This window comes from Centroberyx affinis, unplaced genomic scaffold (assembly GCF_046629955.1).
Source record: "Centroberyx affinis isolate AG114_WGS23_722 - 3 ecotype Tasmania unplaced genomic scaffold, CSIRO-AGI_Caff_v1 ptg002523l_1, whole genome shotgun sequence".
Taxonomy (NCBI): domain Eukaryota; kingdom Metazoa; phylum Chordata; class Actinopteri; order Beryciformes; family Berycidae; genus Centroberyx; species Centroberyx affinis.
In genome coordinates, this window is record NW_027280744.1 from 32,825 (window position 1) to 41,502 (window position 8,678).

Sequence of the window (8,678 nt, forward strand, 5' to 3'; positions counted from 1 at the left end):
ACTTCAAAGTCTAATACCACTATACCAGAGGGGCAGGGAAGGAAAAAGAAAGGGTAAGAGTAAGAGACTCACTACAGCGGAATACATTGTAGATAGAATGCTCCCTCACACCTGCCAGGTATCGACTACTGCATACATTTTCATTTGAAAATCCTGAGTGCCACTAATTGAAGTTTAAAGCTGACAGTTATGGCAAAGCCTTGAAAAGCTGAGTTGCTGTAGAAAGCAAATTGTATTAACATTACAGAGGCAAGTGCTGCTGAGTGCCTTACCAGGTCCATAACCAAGTACCAGCAGAAAAGGAATCAATATCAAAAAGAATGTCTTGTGTTTTGATATTTGTAGAGGAAAACATGCATGAAAAATGTATCAAGGGGCTCAGAGATAGAACCAGTCTCTGTAATAATAAGGTGTGTTGGTGTGTGTGTGTTGTGCTTGGTCAGCCTGCAGGTCGATACAGTGGAATAGCTATAAGACCTGGGAATCATGGTTAATTCATGGTCTTCTCTTTTCATGACCCTCTACTGGGAAGTATATATGCCAGTGTTTGTGTGTGTGTGTGTGTGTGTGTGTGTGTGTGTGTGTGTGTGTGTGTGTGTGTGTGTGTGTGTGTGTGTGTGAGAGAGAGAGAGAGCATCTGTGTGTGTTAGCCTGTGATCAATGGTCACGTCCAGTTGGAAAAATAGTACAGTGTAAACAGCCATGGCTAGATGAGAAAAACTGCAGGTGTGGTATCTACACAGCTAGAGTGAGCAGGCTTGGCTAAAAGTGCACCTCTGTCCTGACCTAGTCGTGTTCACATTAGAGAGCAGACGGCCTCAACTACAATCAGCCACATTAAACCACAACCTGCTGCCAGTGGATATGGTTCACTGATTAAACAGAACATGCAACTTGTCTGCTAATCACCATCCTTCTCAAAAACCTTTCAAAATTCTTTCATATATTTACATCATCCCCTCCTGTGCAAATACCCACTGATCTGGTTCAAAGACATGAGTATGTTAACTATGTGAAGCTTGCAAGATTACACGTGAAGAAAAGTCCACGTGATATAGCCTATCCTTTGAAAAAAACATCATAACGTGAAGTCCATCAATCAATATCTCTAAAATCCATTCTGTAAAAGTGTCTTTGTTCATTTTGTCAACCAAGGACTTAAGTTACCAACTATCCTTTAAAAGGTACTTTAAAAATGCATTTGTTTTAAATTTGTGCTATCAATCATTTTGTCAGGGTGGATGTCCCTTTTTTTCAATTTGTGGATATCTAATTTTGGAGTGTTCATGTGCAGATTGAATGGACGTGTAGCAAATTTAAAAAAATCTCTCATTACTGTGCAATGCGGTGCTAGCTTTTGTGACTATAAGATCACAGGGATTTGATTTGATTTGATTCAATGAAATTGTATGTGGTAAATTAAGGTGTCATAAACCTCAAAAGCAACTCTGGGTACCTTTGTGTGCTTTGGTATTGTAGGGGTTATGATCGGGGAATTGTGTCCTGAACAGAGTGAGTTGTTATGGCATGCTTCTAATAGCAGCCTGCTGAGGTGATGAGAAGAGAAGAGGGAGTTACATTAACAGATAGGCTAAGTATGACAGCTCTAGAGCCTACTGCCTACACACATTAGCACAAATAATCCACATGGGCTTACATATAAACATGCACACACGCACTTACTAAGATCTTAACCCATGTAATACCCTGGTGATCGTCATGTCATGTGAAATGGTCTTTGTTTGTGACCAGTTGTGAGTGTGTCTGGTTTAAATGGAGGAAGCACTCTTATCCCCTATAGGTCTGGAGACTGGCCTGGCTTAACACTCTGACAGATGCATTATATATGCTAACATCTGCTTCACTTACCCCAGTTAACTATTTTTGAGGATGTTTGTGTGTATGTGTGCACACACACACATGCAACCGTGTGTATAAGTCTACAAGTTCATACACATGCATCTGTGACAGGCAACTATCACACTCATTGAGGTCGGTGCTAAGAGCACAGGTTAGGTTAGGTGTGTGTGCGTGTCAGAGAGAGACAACATTTAAGAGCAGCGGTATTTCTGCAACAACCTCGGGAGGAATGCCAAGCGAAATAGTCCTAATGCAATTTTCATTGTTTTCCGCTCTGTCCGAGTGATATGTCACTGAGAGGAGAAGTAAACAAACAGACAGCTCAGCATTCAGTCTTAAGTGATGTGAGGATGCAACGGTTTAGGACATAGAAACATCAGATAATGGAGGAAAATAAAATACCTCGGAAGATTGCCTGGCCTGCCCATGCCAAAGTGACAGAACCACAGAATATATGTGACACTACAACTGCGCAATTCAACAGCCAGTCCACTGGCAGACTAAGTGCAGCAGTTCATACACAATAGATCTAGTCATTTAGGGAATACATTTCCTCTTTTTGGAGACCTATAAAAGACACCAGTGCCTGTGCTCAACCAGCCTCAGTATATCAGTCCGGTTGTGGAGCAGCCAGGCAGCCAGTCTCCCAGTACAGCCTGAGGCCTGGTGTCTGGTGCGCATGTCCAGCCGCATACCACTGTCTCCAGGCCCTGGGCTGTTTAGGGCTGAGGCAGAGAGATAGGTTAGGGCCTGTGCTGCATCTGCCTCTGACCCTGAAACCTAGAGGAGGGGCAAGCAGGAAAGGAGAAAGAGAGAGAGAGGAGGAGGACGAGGTTGAGGAGAAGCAGGAAGGGGTGGAAGGCATGAAGGAGGAGACAGAGGGTAGGAGGTTGGTGGACATGAGTGGGAGAGAGTGCAGAGAAGAATGGAGAAGGGGGGAAGGGGAGAGGGGTCAGTGACCTGGGTCATGTGAGCTGCACGTTGGACTCCCCTCAGGGAAGAGGGGCGGGGGCGTGGTGAGGCCGACTGGACGGTCAGGCTCTGACCAGGCACATCACTCTCTCCCTACCTAATCGCAAACAGCATTACAAGCAGGGCCTGTCCCAATACTTTACCACTGCTCCATTTCCCCCCTCTTGCCTCTCTTCTTCCTCTCTCCTCTAAGCCTTCACCATTCTACCTGGTTTGGAACGCTTGAAACACATAAAACGGCAATGTTGCCTCGACCGAAACCAGTCCTTTCTAGGTCACTGATTGCCTCAAGGACAGGAGAAGCCGAGGAAGATAGGGTGCATCTGTAGGGTATTGGAGTGCAGCCTGGAGCTAATGCTGGGGCGGCAGGGCGTGAAGTTCACACTAACACGCGCTTCAGAGGGCAGCGGGGAAGAGGCTGTGTTCACCACCCATGGGGAGGGACTGGGTACCCTTCACAGAGCGGCTGCATTCCTTTCATTACAGGGCTATGGAGAGTTAGCCAGGGAACATCAACCGGGAGTTTAAAGTGAGTCATTATCAGTACTGTGTACTCCTGGGGTTTTCCTTTACTATAACCCCTATCACTCTGACATGTTAGCCTACATGAAGGGTCGACATGTACTGTATAAGATAACCATGCGTGTAAGCTGGATCTCAAAGGGGCATGATGAAAAGACAAGTCAAGAGGATATTAGCGAGCTCGTAAATGTAGTGTGAACACAGAGCATGGTAGTGCAAATGTAAGGTATTTGGCATATGCTTACATGTAAGTGGAGGATGTGAATGTGATTAGATGGTGTGAAGACTATGAAGTAGGAACAGTGGGAAAGAGAAGCGTTTCTAATTGTAGATGTTACAAATCCCTTCAAAGATATCCCAAAGGAGACGTCCTTCACACAGTGTTCCTTCACACTTCGGGTGTGCAGAGACATTTCACGCTGATGGCAACAAAGTTCATATATTAAAACAGCAGGAGAGATAAACAAGGAAACCCGCGTTCATGGTTTCCCAGCAAGCTCTGCGGTTGTACAGTGTGTTCACCCGGGAAGGCTGGGAGTTGTCAGAGCCATAGGTCATGAAATAGTCATGAAGCGGTGTGATGGCGATGATGATGACAGAGAGGCAGCAGGGAAAAACTCTCTCTCTCTCTCTCTCTCTCCCCTATTCTCTGAGATACAAGGCTGCCCTGCCCTGCCCTGCTCCGTTCCAACACTTTTTTTCCTCTCTTTCTCACTCCCTCTGCATGATGTAAGGCATTCTGCAGCTCGTACTTCCTCTCTCCTCTTCGTATTCTTTCCCTCTCTCTAGCTTGCTCTCTCTCAATATTGTCTTGGCATAGAAATTTCCCTTCTCTTAATTATTTTCATTACCAGTCCTTATGCCTCCTCTTCCCTCTCTCTCCCCTCACTCTCTCCTACTGTCCCCCCTCCTCCCCTCCTTCTCACCCCTCCCTCTCTCTGGAGACCTGTTGTCCATTAGTAAGGAACTGGGGGGGGGGGGGGGGGGGAATGCAGCCCTCACACTGATACCACTTCCTGCTCAGGCTCAGCTCTCCCACCGGGAAAAGGACACAGGATAGATGGAGGGATGGAAGCAGGTCTAAGAGAACGTAATGCAATGCACAGTACTACCATCAACAAACACACAAAACCACCAACACACACAGACACTCAGAAAAATCGGACTCCACACTACAACCTCATGTGCGCTTCAAAAAACCAGTGCACCATGATGCATTACCACCAACACACTGTAAACAGAAGTCGTTAGTCTCTTCCAGTAATGCAGCACATTCATCTATCACTTACCAAACCGGAACTACAAATTTCCTTATTCTTTCCATCCCTCATCTATGTGTACAACCACCAACAGAAAACACAAACACTGTAACCGTACTATTGCTAATGCATTACACATGTGGCTCACTCTTCTCGCCAGGCACACAAAATACACCAACCAAACCACAGAAGCAAATCCAGCAGTAATAAATCATTCCCATAATAAGAAAACACTTAGGCTAACCGCAAAAGCTCAGCACAGCCTGAATCAATGAACCTATGTCTCCCATATGGAATACAATGTTAAAAAATTCATCTTTATGCCAGAAGAGAAACACAGAATCACACACAGAAATACACAGAGATATTAACGTTAATGCAGCACACAAAGAGCCACTGCATAGCCAGGTCCTGATCCAGATCCAGAAGAGCTGGTCAATTGTGACTGGGATTACGGACACTCTGTGGATTAGCTATAGCTATTTGCATCCGTCCATTTGCGGGATCACAAGCTGCGCTGTCTGTGCATTAGTATGATCTGAAGGCGCGGTGATGTAACCACATGAACAAGGCCAGAGATACGGCCAACAAATTCCCCTAAGGCCGCTCTATCAAACTGCACACTTGCCTATTGACACATGTGCACAAACACACACACACAGACAAAGAAACACAGACATATCTCAACTAGGGCTGGGCGATATGGTTGAAATCAATATCATGATAATCATAAGGATTTTTCTCGATATCAATATATATCACGATATGGTTCATGTATGCAAAATCACGTTAAATAATCAAATTAATGTTCATCTCATTGAACCGAATGGTAATGTTAGGTGTGGTGTCAAACAAAACAAATAATAATATTATTTTCAAATAAAATAGAGTTTTTAAGTAAAATTTACTTGTCATCATCAATTTAGACAGCAGAAATGTGCGTCACGATATTAAAATATCTTCATATCATCACGATAGGATTCCGCTGAAAGACGATAAACGATAATATTGAATTATCTCCCAGCCCTAATCTTAACTCATCAGCAATTCTGTGTGTTTACTGCACCATGTTAAATACAACACTAGCACTGACGTTCACTCCTGCTCTGTTATTTACTCTACACCCCTCTCCCACGTTCCTCTGGGTTTATATTATGCTATATGGCCTTCAGAGGGCCAGAGTCCAGCTGCCATGTGGTCGGGCCTTGTCGCGTCACACCAGGCACTCGGCTCTATGCTCACTTCCTCTTCCTCTCCCTCTGCCTGGCACTGCAGAGATAGAGGGCCAGTTACTGGTGGACCCCCTGAGGAGAGAGGTAGACGGACAGACAGAGGGAGGAAGGATGCAGGATAGGAGCAGAAAAAACAGGAGGATGAGAGGGGCAGAGACTGTAAACAAACACGCATTCAAGAGATGAGAAAGCAGGATAGCAAGGAGTAAAACAGGGGGAAGAGGGCAGAGAAGAGCATATTCACAGGCTAATCTGAAATATAGGTCTATTACTGAACAGTTCAAGGGAGAAAGACAAGAGAGAAGAGCAAGGTTTAAGCCAGATAAAGGAAGGGATCTCGAAAGAATGGACAGAGAAAGGAAGGGTAGAGGAGGAGTGTGTGTCGCTGCAGTTTAAAACCTCTTCAACTGCACCAGAAGGCCTCTCTGATAGCACGGCTAAATATAATCTGCTGGAAACATGGACAGTGACAGCTATAAATTCAAACAACCACCACATAAATGCACACACACACAAATGAACATACCTAAAAGCACACTCACACAAGCAGACACACTCTCACAGTGCGGTACCTTCTTCGGTGATAAGGTCATTTCTCTCCAAGCTGACAGCAAGCCAGTGAGAAGTGGCAGGCTACAGTGTTTCTTCAAGGCAACTCCCTACACCAGAACAACCTTCATACGACTTTGCTGGAGAGCTGTCGTCAATTGTAGTCACAGTTGAGGGGACACAATTTGGGCCAGTTGTACAGACATGCACACTATTTTTTTTTCCCACAGGGGACCTCCATTGAAATCCAAAATGAAGTTCTGTGTATGTCTAAATCGATCTTCTTTGGCTCACTTCCAATAGAGATAATGATCGATTTCTCATTGGTGGTGCCGTAAAATGTAGCGTGACTGAATGGGATTTCAGGGACCAAACATTACAAGGCATGCACTTTAAAAGGTGCGCTGGTGTAGCATACGTGCATGACATTTGCTCCAGAACTTCCCCTGCTCAACAAGCTAAACAATAACAACAATAACAACAACAACAACAACAACCGGTGTCGTACATGCAAGGTCAGAAAGACAGACAAGTCTATGTTTTCCTTCGGCACAAAGACTCATCTGTAGGCCTCACTCTCCCTCCCTCTTAATTCCCTCTGCCAGGCATGGATTGCCTTACTCCCCACTTCTTTCAATCTCCCTGGCCCTTTGTCTATTTATCCCTATTTCTCCCTCTCTCTCTCTCTCTCTTAGCATGTCTCTCCTGCGCTCCTTTCCTCTCTCGCTCTCTCTCTCAGCTGTGTCTTCTCCTGCAGTACTACCTAACCTCCCGGCCCAGCCCCTGTCAGACTAGCAGACTGTCTGGTGGTGATATTAGCATACATCTGATCCCTGCTCCCTGCTGGAAGGCTTGTCAGCATCAGCACAACTACATACACACACCCAGACATCCAATACAGCTGTCCTCCCAGCCAAATTCAATGCAACAGCACAAACAAACAGCTACACAGACAGAGATATAGACTGTACACAAACATGTCCCATGGGCACAACAGTGGAGGGTATTAAAAGCAGACGCGGGACATGCTTGCATACACGCACATACACAGCAGTTTTGTGGTTAAGTATGACAGCATCTTGCTCTCTCTTTACTGGTGATGGAGGTGGAGGAGAGTGTGTGTGTGTGTGTGTGTGTGTGTGTGTGGGGGGGGGGGGGGGGGGGGGGGCGGGGGGGGGGGTGGTCTTTCCAATCCAGCTGCTAATCTCCCACCTGACAGTCAAACAGCCTCCCAGCCTAACTGCAAGTGTAATTGGCTTGACAGCAAATGTGTAAGTGTGTGTGTGTGTGTGTGTGTGTGTGTATGTGTCTGTGTGTGTGTGTCTGTGAGTGTGTGTCTCCTGCTGCAGAACTGGAGAGAGCCTTCATCTCTGAATAGCTATGGCTGGATATTGTTTGAAGAATCTTTCAATACCAATGCCACTTCCAGCGTCACAAAACAAAACAAAAATTCAATATTTGTCTTTGCTAAATGAAAAAACGTTTTTTTTTTTGTGCATTAGTGTAAATTGTAAATTACTTCCAGTACATCCCATCTGCTTTTACAAATAAAATCAGACTGTGCATAATTGATTTCCTCAATAAAAGAGCCCGTAAACCACAAGGAAACTGAAGCTCTCATTGGAGGAATACGACATTTTGAAGCAGTTGCTGAACAGAACTTTCTCTTCTGTGTCTCGCTGTAATGAGTAGGTGGACCGTCCTTCAGCCACAGGACCCATGTCAGCAAGCTGCTGAAGTGTCCTTGAGCAAGACATTGAATCCCTACCAGCTGTTTTATAGCTGAACCTGCACTCTGACCTCCATGTAGACGGAGAGCAAGCATGCACTTCTTGTCGCTCAGCTAACTCATACAAAAACAGTGATTTTACATATCGCGGATTTTCAATATCTGACTCGGTGACTCCTATTCATTCAGACCACAGTTCTAGTCGTGAGTAGAGAATGCCATCGACATAAAACACTGTGATTTGTGAGACAGATCAAGCGCTGACATTACCTTCAATTTAATTGTCGTTATTAACCCATTTTCACTAGAGCGCTCATCCTGATCTAGAGTGGGAGCCTAATAGATGTGCTGGGTGCGTTTTCCCAGATGGTGAATGAGATGGGGAAGCTGTCCACACTTGTAGACTGATGCTGCTGCCACAAGACTTTAATTTTTATCACTTTATCTATTGCTGCTATGATTATGATGGCCAACAGACTAAACGAATGGCACACAGTCTTGATTGCAACAATTACTTGATTGCAAATACACAGCTTCCATTGCTTTGCCTTACTG